At 45.9% G+C, this 20,322-nt stretch overlaps 1 long non-coding RNA gene across 1 annotated transcript; it reads left to right on the top strand.

The window, feature by feature from the left end:
- The first annotated feature begins 6,713 nt into the window (after positions 1-6,713).
- On the top strand, positions 6,714-19,785 carry LOC149345142 (uncharacterized). Its single transcript, XR_016282818.1, has 3 exons — positions 6,714-7,061; positions 8,829-8,994; positions 19,246-19,785. It is a non-coding gene; the product is annotated as an uncharacterized LOC149345142 (long non-coding RNA).
- Positions 19,786-20,322: the final 537 nt, after the last annotated feature.

Raw genomic sequence — 20,322 nt, 5'->3', positions numbered from 1 at the left:
TCATAATCTCTACGCTAGACAGCGCCGCAGTACACCGGTTTTTCTTGAGGCTGAGCGCCGTCAATCAGCACCCGTGCTCGAATTAGAGAAGCACCACCTTCTACTTTTAGAACATGCTCCAGCGCAATGGTGAGAAAGATGCCGAGGAGCCAGATCAAGCTGTTGTCTCCGCACCGCAAACGACTGTCGTGCTGTGAACCGCAGTTTACAGCAATGCTGAGTGAATTTCCCCTTTCAGGTACACACTGATTTCCGAATTCAGCTTCTTGAGATGAGAAAAGCACGGTTATTATTCTTATTATTGCAGTTATTAAGCAGTTAATAGTATTGAGTTACTTTGCCACACACGCGCAGTCGAGCCGAAATAGTATAGCTTACGTTACAAACAATAGAAATGACAAGAAAAACAACTGAGGGTAATACAACCCCTGCCAATGCCAGCGGTCAAAGACCTCTGGAGGTCAGGCATAAACAAAGCGAAAAAAGAAAGCATCAAGGAGTGGAACCATCTTATCGAGGGAAGTCGCTGATTCTAAAGAAGCCGCATTGTGATAATGTGCGGAGGACACCTATCTCTGACGGAGCGGCTGCAGGTAAAACACTCGAATAGATTGACACAATGTAAGCTATTTTCGCGTTTTCTTTGCCGTTTTCCTTTCGGAAAATATTATCGGTCACAGACTCCACAATGAACGTTGGAGGTCTATCACGAAAGAAAAATCAGGCGGAATGGAAGGTAAACCGAAATGTGTTCCTCTTGTCGCGCGCATTGGTATCAGATTCTTAGCCACCACATTCATTATAGCTGTTGCCGGGCATGGACGGAGGTGGTTAGTCAAGCACCAAGATACAGTGGCTAACCAAGGAGGGTAAGAACATGGCAGCTGTCCAGCTGGGAACCTGACCGGTTCTATACCGCTAGAGCTAAACGTTCTTCTACATCCTCGTGCGTGCAGAAGTGGTGGCGCTACACTCTTAAATCTACAGTCTGCCTACAGTGAGGGCAGTATTGCGTAAGGGTTTTTTAGAGCGCAGCTCTTAGGCTCCCGTTTCTGCTCTTCGAGGCGGACCAACAACAGACCTTCCCAAACATATACGCCAGCTTCTGATCATTCCTCCACTACCTCGGAACATGCACCCCGATTTCCACGCTGAACGTCGTGCAGAGACAGCCAAATCATAAGGCAAACGATTTCTTAATGATACCTCTGGGGTATATGTAGATGCAGCAGATTCTTCGGCTGATAGGATGGTAGCTGTGGTCACCACGGAATGTGGTACACTCATAACTGGGGGCACTATACGCACTCAGCACACACATGTTGGAGAAGAAACAGCCATTGCTCTAGCCATTGTGGGATCCTCGGGAGAAACCACTGTCAGCGACTCAAAATTGGCGATACGTAACTACACGTTTGGAAGAATCTCCCCACAAGCAGCACGGATTCTGCTGAATTACCAGCCCACGCGGCGCATTCGCCTAATATGGACGCCTGCTCACGCCTCCCTTGCTGGTAATGAGGCGGCTCATAACCTAGCTCGAGAACTGTCCCGCCGAGCTGGGCCGTGCAGCCCACCCGCCCTATACTCCGGCAAAGACAGGTTGTTTTCTTACAGAGAAGTCCTGCAGCACTACAGGCTTGCAAGACTCAGATTCCCCCAGCAGATAAAACGCTCTCCAAGCAACAGGCCAAAGCCTGGCGTAAACTTCAAACTAACACCTATCCAAATCCCCAATTGTGTAGCTTCTATTCGGAAGGAGTCTACTCAGACAAATGCAAAAGTTGCGATATGAAAGCCGATCTAAATCATATTATCTGGAACTGCCCGCACTCCCTACCCGCGAGTCATTTCATTACCGACTCTGATCATTGGGAGGCTCCATTGCTCAGCCCCGACACGGGGACACAGATCAAGCTCCTCCAGCTGGCTGAAGACGACTCCGCTGCCCAAGGGATAGCGGCCGCCGTTTAAGCGGGTGGCGACTTCGGGTCGCTCCTCTATATCCGCTGGTAATAAAGTTTCACCATCCATTCATCCATCTGGGTTTCGCGGCGTCGCCGTCGACGTTGTCCGTTGTAATCAACAGTGGACACCCTTTAAGTTGCTAGAGCAATGGAGCGCGGGAGCTTGGAAACTTAGCAACAGGCGCGCCAGTGGGGGCGCACCTGTGCATAACAACCGTGACGTCACACGGTAGCGGTAGAACGAGCGCGCGCGCGTCGGCGGTGGCAGCTACACCAACGCTCCTTCGCCAAACGTCTCGTTGCAGTCGAGTGAGTGAGACGCATGGCTCCGAAGCGGAACAGTGATTCAGCGCCAAGCGGTTCAGGGAAGCGGCACTGGGTCGACCACAAGCCTTTCGCCAAGCACACTTTAGAATTTCCAAAGTACCTTCGGTTTTTTTCTTTTGAGGAAAGGAAATACGCAGTATCTGTCTCCCACAGCTGCGAAACCATGCAATAGGGCGGCGGCTTGAAAAGCAGAGGGTAAAAAATTGTAAATTGGTTTTTGAGGAAAGCAAATGCGTAGTATCTGTCTCACACATCTCGGTGGACACCTGCCATTGTACATACATGTCTTGCTCGAATTCTTTGCCCCCAATCTATCGAAAAGCTGAAACAGCTGATGAGCTGCGCTCCAATTTCGCATTAGGAAGTAACGTAATCGTCGGAAATTTGTTGTTATCTTCACTTGGTCAACCTCAACTTTCCTCTTTAACCTTGCACTTATTACACTACCCCCCAAACTTGCCGCCTTTCCGGGGCTGCAGCACACCCTATACGCGGACGACATCACCCTGTGGGTAACCACTGGGAATGACGGCCAAATAGAGGATACCCTGCAGCAGGCAGTTGACATAATTGAAAATTACGCGTCGGGAGCGGGTCTTGAATGCTCGCACTCGAAATCGGAACTGCTGGTTCTTAGAACCAAGCCACGCGGTAGAAACGCAAACCTCACCGCACCGACCCCTCTCAATGTATATGTGCAAGGACTTCTGGTCAAGGAGGTCCAAACCATACGCATACTCGGCATGTACATACAGAACAATCGCAAAAACACCGAAACAATCAACAGACTCACTGCCACGGTCAATCAGACTGTGCGGCTAATCAGACGGATCTCCAGCAAAAAACGAGGCATGAAAGAGAAAGATCTATGTCGACTTGTGCAGGCTTTCGTGCTGAGCAGGATCGTCTACTCCCTCCCTTACCTGCAACTGCAGCTGGTGGAAAGAAACAAGGTCGAAGCTACAATCCGGCAGGCCTACAAGGCGGCCCTTGGGCTCCCGCACAGTACGTCCACTGAGAGGTTGCTGGCCCTTGGGGTTCACAATACTCTCTCGGAGTTGTGCGAGGCGCACCTTGTTTCACAGCTCGGACGACTCACTCGTACAAGCGCGGGAAGGGCCCTCCTATACAGACTAAAGATGTGCGAACAGCTCCCAGAGAGAGACTCGAAAACGCAGTTACCCACGCACATCAAGAAAGCTCTTTTGATCAAACCCCTACCCAAGAACATGCACCCCACGCACCACGAAGGCCGACGAACAGCGAGGGCTCGCGCACTACACACCAAATACAGCCGACACGACAACGTGGCGTACGTGGACGCAGCGGAATACCGACAAACCCCGAGAAAAGCGTTTGCAGTGGTCGCGGTGAACGGGAACAGCGCCCCGTTGGCGGCCGCGTCGATAGAAACCACCTCCTCCGAGACGGCGGAGGAAGCGGCAATAGCCTTAGCTATAGCGAACCCGCGTGCTGATATTCAGCGACTCCAAAACAGCCATTCGCAATTTCGCGAGGGGCCGTATCACATCTACCTCACTCCGCATCCTTCAAAACACCCGCCTTCCGATTAGAGAAGTTGAATTGATCTGGGTCCCGGCCCACTCGTCTAATGCGGGGAACGAGGCGGCTCACGCGCAAGCCCGAGGTTTCGTCGACTGGGCAGTGAGCGCGCCCTCCGACCCGAATTTCACGAGGGACGAGTTAATCTCATTTCATGACATCACCCATCACTTTAGGCTGGAGAGGCGCGCATATCCCCTCCCCACAAGTCGTTAACAAAAGCGCAAGAAGTCACCTGGCGCCGTCTTCAAACACGCTCCCTTCTCAATCCGGCTCTGCTTGCCCTCATGTACCCTGGCCAGTACGATCCAAACTGCCATAAATGTGGTGAAAGGGCCACCTACGACCACATTCTGTGGAATTGCGCAGATGATCCGCCTCCGGCGGAGTTGATACAGATCCCTTCTCCCGAGCGGTGGGAGGCCGTGCTGGTCAGCTCGGACCCGAAGATCCAAGTGCGGGCAATCGAGCGGGCCAACGAGGTCGCCGCTAGCCATGGGCTAGCGGCCATCTAGTACGTGCCTCCGCAACCTGCTCTCGACGCAATAAATGTTTTACAATCCAATCAACTTTGAACCGGCGACCGCTATAGCTCGCTTCCTATTAACACTGGCTGCTCTCAATAATGCCAGGTAGGTGGCGGCAGTCAGTAATAAAGAGTTAGCAGAATACACTGGGAAAATACTAGTTGCAAAACATGGCCTGTAGAGGGCAATTTCTTAACCATGCAAGAAATGCGTCACCCTCGGACTGCGCATTGGCACCATGCGAAGACGCCTCATTTTATCCCCTTTCTGCTGTGACTTTGTGCATGACCATGGTTATCAGCGACTAACCCTCCAATTTCAACTGCCATGAGTGGTAAGACAGCTGATTCGGCTTATCATCGTGCTTCATGCGTAACTACTACTGTCGGAGACGAAAAGGGGGGACAAAATGCGGCGCCATTCGACACGCGATTTCCTCGGTCAAGGACCCTTGTACATGTGTGTGCGCGCCTGTGTGTGCGTGTGTGAGTGTGTGCGCGCGAGCCGACCAGGCGGCAGGCGCCCGAAAGGGGCTTCCGTGGCCGTTCCCCCGCGACCGTCCCTGAACCGGGCGGCAGGCTTTCCGGGAATTCTACTATCCAAGGTCGGAGAGGCGGGAGCGGCGGCAGAAGAGGGAGAAAGGAGGACTCGGCTCCGCATCGAAAGGACAATGCTTTGTGAGACGCCAAACGGAAAGGCCGTGCTTCCAATCTTTCTGTAAAGTTTTCTCCTTTTACCATTCGGCAAATTAAACCAGTTGTTAAGTTTTACCGGAATTCCTTCATTGTGAACGAAACTAACGAACACGTACGTAGAGGACGTACTCTCTCACGTACAATACAAACACAAGTTTGGCGCCGAAACCCGGGAGTTCTGCTGTGGATTTTGTAAGATCATCGCTACATCGCTCCAACGCTCACGCTCAACGCATCCACTTCAGGTACGTCTCGGCAACGACGACATCTGATGTCATCAATCCGGTAAACGAATTGGCTAAAAAAACTTACAAGAGAATGGAGCGCCTTTTAAAGAAACGAAGAGCATTGCTCTCGCAAATAACGAAGCTCATCAACAAAACGGAGGAGAGCCAAGCGTCCCTCACAAGTACAGAAGCTCGGTCGTTTCACGCTCGACTCAGCAAGCTGCAGCAACAGCTAGAGCATGTCAACGAAGAAGTTGTACCATTGGTACCAGAAGAAGATATTGAAAACGAATACCAGCAAGTGTACGACTATCAAGATCGTGTCATATCCTGCCTTGCTGGATTGCAACTTCTAATCGACAGTGGTTCATCTACAACGCAGACTGCCGTGGATTCGGCGGGCAGTGGCATTACCATGCAAACGGCCACGCCAGCCATCCTACGACCACGTCAGGGAAGACGAGAGTGGAGCTGCCTCAAATTGAATAATCAAATTCACCGGGCGGCGCTCGGACTGGCAAACCTTTAGTGTTCCAGCAGCTGGTAGACAAAAACGAAGACTTGTCTGACACAGACAGGTTTCACTATCTGCGAGCATCAGTTACAGGCGATGCGACAGCTGCACTGGCAGGCCTTCCATCGACGTCACGATGTTATAACGACGCCATCCAACTCCTGAGGAAACGGTTCGGCAACGAGGAACTTCTTGTACAAGAACATCTGAAGAAGCTAATTGATTTGAAGCCAGTGCGTTCTTCAGAAGATGTCCGTGGCCTACGCCGTCTCTACGATACCCTGGCGGCGCACATCAGAGGCCTCGAAACGCTCGGACGGAAGTTGGACTCCTACAGTGCAATGCTGCTTCCGATCGTACAACGAGCAATGCCACAGGACATCTTACTGGACTTCAACCGAAGGTGAGTTGTCGACACCGACAGCCTCGCCAGCGAGCAACAAGGCTCCGTCTCGGAAACTTCGCCACACAAGACCGACGACAGCGGAAAAGGTACCGTGTCCTCATTTTCTAAGCTACTCTCCTTTTTGAGAGTAGAGGTGGAAAGTAGAGAGAACTTGGCTGCATCGCAAGGCATGGACGAGGAAGAAAAACCCAGAGAAAGCACGAAAGAGAGTCACAAGCCGCATGGAAAAACGCATGACAAGCATGTTCGATCCGCAGCGATGCTTCAACAGAGTGCAACTCCGCTGACCTGCTTCTTCTGTGACTCTAACGAGCACCAAACGCAGAACTGTAACGCCTCAAAAACTCTTCTAGAGAAGAAAAGACTTCTGCGTACTTCCGGCCGTTGCTTCAGGTGCACGAAAACTGGACACCACACTGTAAGAAATGTGTGTGAAATGACAGGCATTTTTACGGAAATGTTCTGTTCTCATACAGAGAATATCTGTTTTGCGCACTTAACAGAAACACGTTCACGCAAAAGAAAGTAATTTTCTGTTTTTGGAGCCGCAACACGCCCATTTCAACGAAAGTTGGTGACGTAAGCACCGCCGTTACACAAAAAAGTGATCCGAAAACCTTTGCTACTTTTCATCAATCACGTTACATATTTTAAGCGTCAAAAAGTTTCTATGCGCAATATTAGCGCGCAGAATGAGAAGCAGTACTATTTGCTGCGATCCTGCATTCATCGATTGACGGCATCATGGAGGACGGCATGAACGTGAGCCGGGAGCTAGGATAATACCGGCGTGCTGTGTCCGTGATTTTCACCGATCAGACCGTTCGCACACAAGGTGAGTGGTGCGCATTTTTACCGGCATTAATGATACGCTTTTTGTCGTCTTTTGGGATTATTGTTGCGGGCTTGTACTGCTGTTGAACAGGGCAGTGAAGATAAATCGCCGGCGGACATTGAGCGTGCCCACCACAGCCGCTTCACCGCCGATGCGTCACTGCTGCTTTACTGTGTCTCACAAAAGGTGCACAGAGCGCGGAAGAGAGAGGAACACAAGCGAGAAACACGGAAGAGTGCGATAGTTTGCGGGAAAATGCACAAATTTTGCTTTGTCTGGAGATATGCACTCCTAAAAGAACCGAGTGAGTAAGCGCGGGAAATTTTAGGCCAGGGAAGTACGCGATTGGTTAGCGGAGGAAGACGTCAAAGAGCGCGGGATTTTCAAATTCGTTTCTCGTCTAAGAAAGGATCATAAGTGTACGTTGTTTCTTTTTATTTTTATTTACGATTATTCATGCCGGTGCAAGTAATGCAGTAATTGTGTTCATTTTGTAAGATTTAACTGATCTTATCTTTGGGCCGAAATAGCGTTGCACGGGTCAACGCAGGCTGAAAAGTTTCTACACAGGCGTTTCAAATCCCGTACTTGCGCTGCCACAGGGAAGTTTTTCAATGGCACTGATGTCGATGGAGCCGATATTCGAGATTTTTGAGCGTCTTCGACACTCGAGCTCAGTCCGTATCCTCCAATGTCAATCGCATCGCTTCGGCCAGCCCGTGGAATAGGTCAAGGGAGGAGTAACTTTATGAAAGATGGCCAAATTATGCATATTAAAATACAAATTAAAAATGGGGGGGGGGGGGGTGGAATCCTAGGCTAGAGGCGCGAGCCACCGCCCGATACGAAGGGTTAAGCCACTACCATCCATACATCCGCCTGCCCACAACCGTGCCGCGCGTGTCTGCTTGGGCTCTGTGGCTGTTGAATACGATATCTGCTGCTTGCGTTTTTCTGGTGCTTCTTTAGTAAATAGTTCGTGTACTCGCTAAATGGGCGCTTCGAAATAACAGTACACCATTCAGCATTCACTACGCGAGCTCGAACTTTCCGCAGCACTGCGCCGATCACGACGACTGCGCACCTTAGTACCTCGTACTATGCTACTTAAAACGTAGTCATTTACAAACAGTTTGCTCGGTTGCTTGAGATAAAACGCAAGCTGCGCTCTACTTACGTTAAATAATTCCCCTGTGACCTAGTAGTGTGACATTTGAGGGGGCTGGCAGGTGCAAGGTTATTCACTACCGGTCGGCCGGATTAACTGCACTGCTAGGACAGTCTCTTGACACCACTCGATGGAGGGCCTCTTTTGCTCTTAAGAGGCATTTACACTGTGTTCTTGGGCTGCATTTGACTAAAACGGTGCAATGTTTATGTATTGTAAATAATCCAGCACTTGTAAATGCCTATGCTGATTTTTAGGGCCTTTATATGTGGTTGACGCTTATTTGTATACACTCCAAAGCATTTCACCACGCATTGTTGGGAAAAATAAGAGCCTGAGCAAGCGCAGAAATGACTTATTTATGCTTATACTCTGCTGCATGCTTATGCTTATTTGTAACTGGTTTAAAGTTGCAGCTTTCACATGGTGCTACTTTAGTAGACAATTCTTATACGCATTTAACTCCCTCTTATGCCAGGGATCTGCCAGTGATGACGACATCGGGGACATACCATGTTCTCCTTTCATCATTGCAAAAGGTATAACTCTGTGGTACCGCACTCGGGCGAGCATTCCTGATTTAAAACTTGTTTGTGCAGGAGGCAGTTTCCTTACTGCGAGGAGCTTCACCATATGCATCGACACCCTGCCAGTGATGCACGCAGCCAACCCATGCCAGGCTTTCAAGCTAATGTTTTTGGTGCACTTTGCTTTCAATGTTGTGTACCCCAAGGAAACAAGCCTCTGCCTGGAGTTCACACAGCAGTAAGTACCTATCTCGCTTGTTAACTGAGTTGTGATAACCTTTGTTGTTTTGGTTTTGCCACTTCTCAAATACGCAGTGATAATAAAAGTTATAGGTAGATACCACTTTATCATAAGACCTTTTTATGAAAATGCTAACAAAGTGCAAAAGCAATTTTTAAAAAAGTAAGAAAATGTTTGCTGAACCCAGGCAACGAATCAGCTATGGAATGAAATTTTGCTGCTGCTGCTGCTTGGTTAATGCAGCTGGTAAAATAGCGGTCTGAAAAAATCTGTGGAAAGGAAAGACAGATAAAACTATTTTTTGTGGAGTTGATCTTCAACCACTTCTTCACAGATTATGGCTATACTACCTGCATTGCATGGCGCCCAGTCACTAATATGAAAGGGTTGGAAGGGGTACATGGTACTATATTGCTTCTGAGATTATGTAGCAGTATATGGCTATTTTGGTGGAAGTCATACACGTTGCTTGCTCATAGGGGTCATAGATACTTGTCCAGAGGAGCACAGCACCTGGGGGAGAGGATTTACTGAAGAGTGCATATGTGCATGCAATGCCAGTAACCCTTTTGTGGCCATGTAACCATCCATTGTTTATGGATAGATTTCAATGTGTCGCCATGCAGATTTGATGGATTTGACGTCGTAGATGGTACTTCGCAGAAATTGTCAGCATTCTTTCGCTATTAGTAAGTACGAGGACTTGTGTTCATGTAACTGCGATGAACTTTGTGATGGTTTGATCGCATTTACACTACGGCTGCTGGAGCTTCTTTGATCTCGAGCTCTGGCAGCTGATGTGGTTCTGGCGTTATTTGGAGGGTATGCTATATTTTGTATTTTGTTTTTGTATTTTGTGGTGCTTAATCGGTGTTCGGATAGGATAATTGATGAGGATTTAAATATTTGTCCAATGTCTGGTGCTTTTCATTGCTGTATTATGTGGAAACACATTTGTCTTGTAATCTAAGCCAATTTTTAATACTCTGCACTTTAAAATAAAAATTTGAAATATGAACACACTTATAGTGGAGACAACTTATGCTCAGAAGAATAAAGGTTATGTTAACCATTTGTGTTAGAGAAATGGAACAGAAAAAGCAAAGATAGCTTCATAAGTCGCATTGAAGCTGGACTTTCTTCAAGAAGAAATCAGCTGCCTCAAATAAGAGCAAATCTATTTTGATTGCAGCTTTTGAAGTTTCAGTATATACTTTTTGCTGTGAATAGATCACGTATACTGTACATTACCATTGGCCACTGTGTTTTCCCGTCTGTTCAGTATTCAGAGGATTTTGACTTAAATAGTCGGGGAAACCATGGAAAAGTCAGGGAACTGGAAGAAAGTAGCTTGCTTGACACCTGGTTTAGTGGCGGGTCATGCATGGTGTTTGTACTTATCATGTCAGTCAACATGACTGAAATCATGGTGTAAGTGTACAAGCCTTTGCAACCACAGTGCTTCATTTTTGCAGCCAATGTTATGAGCACACTAAGTCAATGAGGCTTCCTTGTTCACGTTAGCAGTCATTTTGTGAGTTCTGTCAAAAAATAATCTTCTTTAGCTCCAGCATTTTTTGGAATTGCATTCATCTGCTAAGTCTTTTGTTTATATAACTCACAATGGGGTTATTAAATAGAGCAGTGAAATTTTTGTATGGTGTGCTCTCACTACTGACTGCGAGAGGAGGCTGTGGCTAAAGGTACGCCGGATGGACCCGGTGCATTGCCTCCCCTTAGTACGTTGGGTAGACCCGGAGCATTTTTTTTCCAAATACATCGGACAAATCGGACTTTTTCAAAGTCCGGCCATTTGATTCTTGCCTGGCAGTCTGCTCGATTTACTCTCATAGTTCTCCTTTGAATTCTATGAGGATTAGTCATACCTTGGGCTCAAGAATGTTTACTCACTGCCCGGAATGGGGCAATTGGTGTTCGGCGCACATAATCTGAGAGCTCCATGCAATGAACTGCTTGATCGCATGACAAACACCATGTTCTCCGGTTGCACCGTTCACCACATGTCGTTTGATTAGGGTGTGTGAACTGCAAAATTATTCCTGGCTATTTCCATGCAGCATGGTGCACATGTGTGCTTTTCTGTTGTGCGCTGAAGTCCGCTATGTGAACTTGAAGGTTTGTTTACTTGCGACGATCCGCTGTCCCTCAGTCGAAGCTGAGTGCGTGTGCAGGATCAGTGCTCCAAATACACGTGTGGTGTGTGGCATTGGCTGAGAGGGGCCCATTGGCTCATGCTAAGCTCGAACCACTCAATATGTGCAAATTTCCGCCTGAAAGACCAAGCAGCGAGCTAGGCACTTTCCTTGTATTCCCCTCAGAAATGTCAATGTTGGCCCGGAAGTGGTCTGTACATGCTTCCTGCTTTGTGGTTGCTCCTCCACAATGTTCTTGTGTATTGTGGTGGAGTATCTCTTCGAGTCACCTAGGCCAACGCTGTAAATAAATTCCCCATACTATTGCTTTTGCATGGCTGTGAGGCATAATATAAATATTTTAGAGATGAATATTATATCAGGCCGCCGCGGTGGCTCAGTGGTTATGGTGCTCGGCTGCTGACCCAAAAGACGCGGGTTCGATCCCGGCCGCGGCGGCTGGAATTTCTTTGGAGGAGAAATTCTAGAGGCCCGTGTACTGTGCGATGTCAGCGCACGTTAAAGAACCCCAGGTGGTCGAAATTTCCGGAGCCCTCCACTACGGCGTCTCTCATAGCCTTAGTCGCTTTGGGACGTTAAACCCAATGAACCAACCCAACCAACCAATATTATATCTGGTGATAAAAAAGAGCTAGCATTATGTTTCTTATGTAATACGGATAGGTGCATCTAGGAATATGCGTGCTGTGCAGAGCATAGGCGCTCGATATAGCAAGCATTCTGCTGCGCTTCAGTGCTGGTGATAACTTGCTTAAATTATGAGCAGAGCTGAGAGATTACAAGACCAGTGCGAAAGCACCAAGCTGCTGGTGCACGCCGCATAGCTTGCTGCTTATATATGTGAACTGGTGCGAGCGATGGTAGTGCTATATATATGCACGTGCAACCGGGTGTGAAGATATATATCGGGGATTTTTTGGGAGAGCTGGGCTTGTTTTACGTCATCTGAATGACAGCCGGCGATATAAGAATGGGAAAACTTCCATTTGAAACTCCTCACAAGTCACAATATGTGGCATGCAACTTGCAAATGCTTCGCAGAGAAGAGTGTTGCACGCAGCAGTAGTGCACTGGCTGGCAGCATCCACTATCATGTTGGATGAGATTTAGCCATGGGCCGGCAGCTACATCCTCCATACGCTCAGTGAGAATGAACAGGCTTTGAGGTGTATCTTTAGACACTGCAGCGAAAGAAAAGCGGAAATTAGAAAAGCGGAGAGTTTAGCTAGGCTTGTGTTGGATACATTGTGCTGCGGGAAGGACGAAAGAAGAAAAAGATGGAAAAAATTCTTTTTACACTATATGATATATGCAGATGCCTCCAGAGATGCGGAAAAGAGGGAAGTGTGCTTGGTATGCGTCCAATGTCTCATAAACAATGGCCAAGGGCAGATCTCTGAATGACATGCAACTTTTCATTTCCAGCAGTTTGTAGCTTTCAAGCCAGTGCCCTTGCATGGAGTGAAGGACCCCATATTTAACTAAGTAATCAGTGATGACAGTTACCAAACAGCGCTTTGCCAGTAGCTTCCCAGTCTGTGTGCACAGGCGTATACGGTAGCAGAACAGTCCCTCAAAATACACAGTGATTCACAAGTACCACCTTAAGATGTGTCCCAGCCTCTCAGTAAGTGTAACCCCTGCAACATTGCGACATTGCCAGGTAATTTTGGCAGTATCGCGTTGCCTCAGGGACGACCTTACCGCACCTTGTGTGAGCCCTTGCTGAGGCCCATACTTGCAAAGCCTCTCATTATTTCCTTTTGTTTATATTACCTTTTTACATTGCAATTTTTTTTCGGTATTTTTCAGAGGGAAGCCTAATTGTAAAACAAAATTGTGCTTTACAGTACATTACCGCATGCTGTGCCCTTAGATGGCTGTAGCTTGAAGGGATACTGCAAACCAATAGCGGCACCCGGAAGTCGCCACCAGAATGCCACCGAAGGTCACGGACCACCGAGTTTGCAAGCAGATAGTACGGTTTAAAATATAGAAAAGCAAAGAGGCTTGCCACTGAAAGATGAGTTTAGTTACATGAACTGAAAATGCTGACACCTTCAGCTCCTCTTCTAAAAGTGCAGGCATAAGCAAAACATAGATATTATATGTCTGATTAAAATTCCTTTAATAAATCAACCAGTCCAAGGGACATAAATAGAATGGGCATCAAAGTGACACAAGTAGTATAGTTATTCAAAGAGAAGTGGCAGCAACAAGATCCCAGTAATGAAAGGACTGATAAAGTGCTTATTTGGTAAGAAACAGTCGCATAGAGTGAGCTCCCGACTTATCCAAGAGAGCCAGTTGTCGCTGTTGCAGTGCCCCAGAAGCACTTGCACTTGCGTTACGGGGAAAAAAAACAATACTTATTAGATGGCGCAGCATGATGCACTTTTCCCCAAGGTATCTTTGCCACCATAGTACACATTCCTTTTCCAGTACTCATGAAATTGCTAGCCAGAAGGGAGGCATCAGAGGCAAAAAAGCACTCACTTCAGTCATTTCATTTTCTGTGAAATGCTTGATCACATTCTTCACCATCACGTGAAATATTTTATTCTAATTTGTTTTGCTGCAGTAGTGATCTACCACATCTGGCACACACCTAAGTGCTCTTTTATGACTTTGTCGTATTAACCAAGAAGCTCAGGTAATCGCAGAAAGTTTTCATTGTTTACAGTGAAAAGCTAGAGCAACACTTTCTGTTGGGCAAAGAGCTGCACAGAAGGCGGCAACGTGGATGCTGAACTGCCAACTTTTATATCAGATGAAACGGGGACAGCTATTTGTACACCTTCCTAGCCGTCAGATACACGACAAAAAAAGCTAGGCAAGGTCCATTTGATATGAAAGCTTGTATCACGGAACACCAAAATAAGACAAAAACATTCGACAAGGAGATTTTTTTAGGCGGAAAAGACAGGGAATGGGCCTGCAAGAATTTGCGCAGCTGTATCTATGAAGCAGCAAAACACCAAAGGTTGCGAAGAATGGCCAACAAGAAACATGCCAAAAACCACGATGAAAACAAGTGAAAAAATAAGACATGCTCTTGAAGGTTACAAGTGATAGAAGAGATAAAGAGCTCAGAGGGCAGCAAGTAACAGGCCAAAAAGCTAAAAAGTTAAAAGTGATAAAATTTGACAATGAGGGAAAAGACGAAGTGTAAAACCAGGAGCAAGTGGTGAAGGCAAAAAATTAAAAAAATACTGCTGAAGGCCCAGGATACACATGATGAGACAAGTGTTGTGTAGCTAAAACCAGGCATTGGATGGCAGGTAGGCTAGTTCTTTTTCTGATAATGAGTAATGCTGCCATCTTGGCATTCACTGTCGGAACTGTAAAATTTTGGAAACAGGACGTTTATCCGAATTTCAAAGAATGGAATTCATAGCGAAGAACAAAAACTCACTGGCTTGTGAAATCATCAAAGCAGGCAAGGTACTGGCAATGAAGGACCAGTGCATAAGGAAACCTTCAGTTTCATTATTTGAAAAAGTACCAGCCTATTTGTCATGCAATACCAGTTTTTATATATGCAACACTTGTCTCACCATGTGCACCCTCGGCCTTCAGTCGTATTTTTTATTTTTCGCCTTCACCACTTCTGGTTTTACATTTGGTCTTTGACCTCATTGTCACTTTTGCGACTTTAATCTTTTTAGCCTGTTGCCCTGTAACGTTTTTGTCACTTTTATTGGTTTTAGCTTTCAAGACCATGTCTTGTGCACTTGTTTCCACCCTGGTTTCTTCCATGTTCCTTGTTGGCCATTCTTCACTAACTTTGCTTTTCTGCTGTGTCCTAGAAACAGCTGTGCAGATGCTTACTGATGTATTCCCTCTGTTTTTTCAGACTAAAAAAACCACTTGTCACATTGTGTCGGGATATCTCCTCATATGGTTTCACCTTTTTTTGCCATGTGTGCTGACAGGAAACTGTACAAAAGTTGATCATTCAGTGCTTCAGTCCATGTGGTCCTCCTTCTGTGTAGTCTGTTGTCATTTTTTTTTGCCCTGGTTCCTCACAGATTGCAAAAAGCCAGTCTGAACAGCCATGAAATATCGTATATGCTCTTTATCTTGATGAGGTGCTCTAAGACATACTTGAAGAGTTTCTTCGCTTGTGCCATGATGAGTTCATGCTCCTTGTCAGTGCATTTGCTATGCTTCATTCTTAGACTTGCCTCTGTGGAAGCTTGATATGGTGTGAAGTGATTTGTCAAATATTCGAGGCTTCTAAGAATCTGTGCCATGTGCCTCCAGTCATTTTATCCAGTTGCCGCTGGTGGTTACATGGGATCCCTGTCAAAGAGCTTGCAGCAGAAACAGAATACTCTGTCTTAATAAGTTAAATATCCAGTGTCCACTGAAGTCTGTTGTTTTTGAGGTGTCTTTGAGAAACCTTGTTTAGGATATGTGGTAATGCTCACCTAGGAGAAATTGATTAAAAGGAAAGGATTCCCACTGGAAAATATTAAATAACAGCCATGTTGAACCTCATTTCTTAGATGAAAAATGTTCAAGGAATACATGGTTCTAATGTACCCCACCCCCCTCCTTCAAATCCCCCCCCCCTTCCAGTTGCACCCATGAATCTGCCCCTGCAATAACCACTAAAATGTCTTGAATGGTTGTAATATTCGGTCACGGACGGGACCGGCCGGATTTACTTTGGTGTTATCGTAGTCAACATGTGTTACGTTGGTGTACATATCCGTGAAGCAGCAGAGGAGTGGTATCCAGATTTTTAAGTTGTGCGTTAGTTTCCTAGAACCATGAGTACACTCCACCTGTCCCACTTTTCATGCAATCTCTCTTCTCTGGGTCGCTGTGTTTCACGATGCTGGCCTTCCCAGGGCATTTCCGCTTCTTTTGAAACCATTATTTAGCTCATGAAGCTGATGTTTTAGTGTTGCCTGCTCCGCTTTTAATAGTGACTACAAAAAAGCCAGCATAACAAAGTTTTGATAGCGCTAAATTGGGCGACAGGAAAATTAAAACCTTTTTCCAGTTGGATATGTAGAACTATGGGCTCACAGTAACTATGGGCTCACAGTCCAAAATCCTGTGAGTCTCAAAGATGATGATTAGCAAAAAGCCCAGTCTACATTTAGGTCTGTAATTAACGCCTAAAATCAACCAGTGCTGCTCTGCAGCACTGGGTGCCTAAAAGAAGAACTAGCTATAATGAAATTCTCACAGAGCAGAGCATGCACAAGGGCGAGAAATGGTGCACACATTATTTCCTACCACCATTAAATGCAATACAGCTTGACACAGTCAGATGTGTTCCGATTTAGATAATGCACAGGGCGTGCTGAAGGCAGTATTAAGTTCAAAGATGGAAAGAATCTGCACAACTGAGACGGGACAAGGGCTAAGCAGTGAACTGACAAAGCTCTCTAAGCACAACTGTCCTCTCCTACCCCTTTCCCTTCTGCCGCAGCAGAGCTTACAGGTGGAAAGAATGTCATTTAGATGGTCCTGCCCGCAACAAACGACACCTGAAACTATGCCGAGTCTGTAAGGTGCATGCACCCTTTGCAACCCTCTGCAGTAGCGAGTTATGCACTCATTTTGGCATGCTTCAGGCATACATATTGTCTCCCTCATTCTGAAGAGCTCTGGAAATGTCTCTTTTGAAGGTCAAGGGACCGAGGGAAGGCGGGTAGAGGATGGGAGGATGTAGCATAACACCCACAGGGCAACTCAGCATCCCCATTTTGGTGACGTCTTGTGCGATTGCACCGGTCACCCTCCCCTAAGGCTGGCATTGCTCCCACTTGTCGGAGACAGGTTCACTGCTAATGGGAAGTTTGGGTTTTTTCTCTTTTGTATTTTGATTTGCATTCATTTGAGCGTGAACTGTTACGCAATGCTTGATATTGTGACTATAGCTGGATACAACTGAAGAATGCAGCAGCAAATGCCCCTATGGTGTTGAATGATTCTGACGACTTCATTGTTAATTCTCATGCACTTGCTAATCCATCACACCAGCTGGCAAAGGGAAAGGATAAACCACAAATTAGCCAAAATAACCACAACATCGTAATGGTTGGTTGGTGCCGTCGACTGGAAGACTTCCTTTTTGCGGTATTTGAGCCTACAGTCTTGAATTGTATACTATGCAAGATAACCCATGCATAAAGCAATGCATATTGTTGTGGCATATACCTCGCTATTTGTGCCTCAATAAACTGGCTCCTGAGTAAATTACGTGAGGATTGCTGATGAGAGATACAGCATTGTTATTGCTGCATTTGACATGAAGCTTTCTTGATGGGTGCGCTGTAAGCCGCACATATTTCTTCCAAAGTGCATCTGTAGGGGGGAATTTATATGTCGAAGGAGTGAGGAGCCCAGGATGCTGTACAGACACGCTCAGCTGTGTTGACTAGCCTCAAGGACTGCTATGCGCGATAGTGAAAGTCCTTGCAGCCCAGTTCAAACTGAGCATAAGCCAGGATACTGAAAAAGGCTGTTAGTACTTGCATTTTTGAGGCCTGCATGTGAGCCGTACTAGCGGCGTATGGGGAAAATGCTACAGCACTGAATATGTGCGACTTCCAATGCTCAACGAAAAGTTTTATTCGAAGCTATTGCTTAATTTTGTTTTGATTCTGCCTACAGAGAATATTTTGTGTGCATTCTGCATGTGTCTTTAGCTGGGTTATTGCTTGAGGTTGTGGTCAGAAAAGTTTTTTACTCAGGGCAGCAGGCACTTTGCACTATTCTTGGACAGTGGAAGCTGAGTGCAGATCTAAGAGGGTAACGTCACATTCACGTAACAGCTTGCTCTGCAGCACTAGACCTCATTTTAGACTTGCGTATCACTAGTTGGGCATTAGTAATACAAACAAGCCTCTGCTCAGTTCTGTTAATTCCATCTTCACTAAAATGTGCATATCCCTCGTCATGCATCTGAATCTCTGTAAAGACAAAGCACGTCAATATGTGCTGCAAACTTACTTATTACCTGTCAAAAGATTTTTGCTTACGGCTGTACTTTCGGGTGACACAGAATAGGCATGCTGATTATTCGGCCTGTGTATACATAGACATTGCTACTCTGGTGTCAGAGAGCGCTTTGAAGGAACATTGAATGGAAACTGAAGTTGGCCTTTGTCGAGAGGCTACTGTCTGATTGCAAGGAGACTGAAATGGTGCTTTTACAAGCTACATAAAATGAAGAAACAAAGTGCAGGTGTTGTCATCATTGCCTAATTTTCTAAGTAGACTGCAATCTACTGACACGTCAGATTTCTGGGTGCAGATAACAAGGCCCTCCTAAGCAGCCCCGCAACTAACTTAAAAATGTGGTCATGAAGTCTTTTTCGGCGTATACATCAGAATTTGAATTTAGTGACCGGCAAATTTCTAAATGTAGTTTTCTCAGCAATAAATGCATTTTTTCGCTGCCACACTGACATCAACAAAATGGTTTGATTCGGTTTATTGGGGGTTAGCGTCCCAAAGCGACTTACGCCATGAAGGACGCCGTAGTGAAGGGCTCCGGAAATTTCGACCACCTGGGGTTCTTTAACGTGCACTGAATTCGCACAGCACACGGGCCTCTAGAATTTCGCATTCATCGAAATTCGGCTGCCGCGGCCGGTATCAAACCCACGTCTTTCGGGCCAGCAGCCGAGCACCATAACCACTGAGCCACCGCGGCGTGCAACAAATTGGGAAAATGCAGACAGAATGAATTTTTCCCAAGAACAACAGGTTTCATGGAGTTGTTTTTGCATCTCTTTAAAAACTAGTGTTGGAGTTCAGTGAGCAGCTTTCACGCAAGTAACAAAACACTATGGTTGTTAAAAACCTTATTAAAGTGAACATTTAGGAAAGGTTTATTTTGGCTTGAAGTCTGGTTTTGTACTGAGTACTAAAGACTACTGGATATATTCACTAGTGCACACAATGAAACTGAAATGTGGGCTACAAAGGAATTAAATTTTGGGGTAGGTGGAGGGGTGCAGTCTTCTTGCAATGTTTATTATTTCTTTGAAGACAGTATAGATATGCTCACTGTCCGAGGAGTAACAATGTTCTGTCCTTGTTTCAGGACCATTGCAGCTGTGAATCCTGTCCGGGGAACGAAGGCAGAGCACTCGAAGAAGAAGCAACACTGCCCCTCTTCAAAAGTTGCTTCCCTCATCATGCAAGACTGACTTTTAACTGTTCTGAAATTTGACAACTTTTTAAATCAATATTTTGTGTACGCTGTGATAAACCAAACAGCCTGTGGCATGACTTATCATGCAGTAGTCACAAGAGTGGATGTACTATGTATAGAGAATCAATGTTATATGGTTACACTGGTAAATCAAACAGCTTGTGGCATGCTTTATGTCCTGTTGCTTCTATCTCACTTCATTTCGTACTAGTGTCAGGCAAGACACAATTTGCTTAAGATGCCTTATTTATGCTTATACTTGCTGTTACACTTGAGTGGCTGGTTGTATGAATTGTAGCACTACTTTCTATCTTGTCTGTGTTACTTTTTTCATTTTAAAGTTATTGTAGTCTCAAGATAAGACGTACTAACTGGAGTGAAAAAATGTTTTGCAGTTAAACTGTGATAAGGCAAACAGCCCATGGCATCCGTTATGTCCCGTTGCTTTCATCTTGCTGCTTAATGCAGCACTAGTCATGAGCAAAGCATATTTTTCCAATACTCTCCTTTTGCGTATTCTTGCCATTAGTTTAGTGACTGGTTGTGTTCATTGTTCAGGTATTATTACTCCGTGGCGTATTCATTGTATTGTATTACTATTTTAGAGTGAATCATGCCATTCTGTATGACAGAAAGGCACAGGTTTCGTTTCTACTCTACTTGCCATTACTGCATATTTTGCATGCTTTTACTGTATGCCTGTAGTGCAGGCAGGGCAACGTAAGTTTCTTTTTTCCTTCGGCCACCCTCCTACCGTTTAACTTAATTCAGTGATGCTGAAAGATATTACTGTATAGTAAAATATCAGCCATGATTGCATTGTTTAACACTGCATATTTTCCAATATTCTTGAATACTCACTTGCCTTTGCTTGTGATTGTTTAAAAGCGGTGAAATATTTTATTCTATTGAAATGTGGCAGCAGTCCTAATGTTCTGTGTCTGTTTTTATGTCAGTCATTAAAAG

Source organism: Amblyomma mixtum, chromosome 5, assembly GCF_055824585.1.
Source record: "Amblyomma mixtum isolate Tamu chromosome 5, ASM5582458v1, whole genome shotgun sequence".
Lineage (NCBI taxonomy): Eukaryota > Metazoa > Arthropoda > Arachnida > Ixodida > Ixodidae > Amblyomma > Amblyomma mixtum.
Note: the sequence above shows the minus strand (reverse complement) of the source record. Positions and strands in the feature narration are given on the sequence as shown.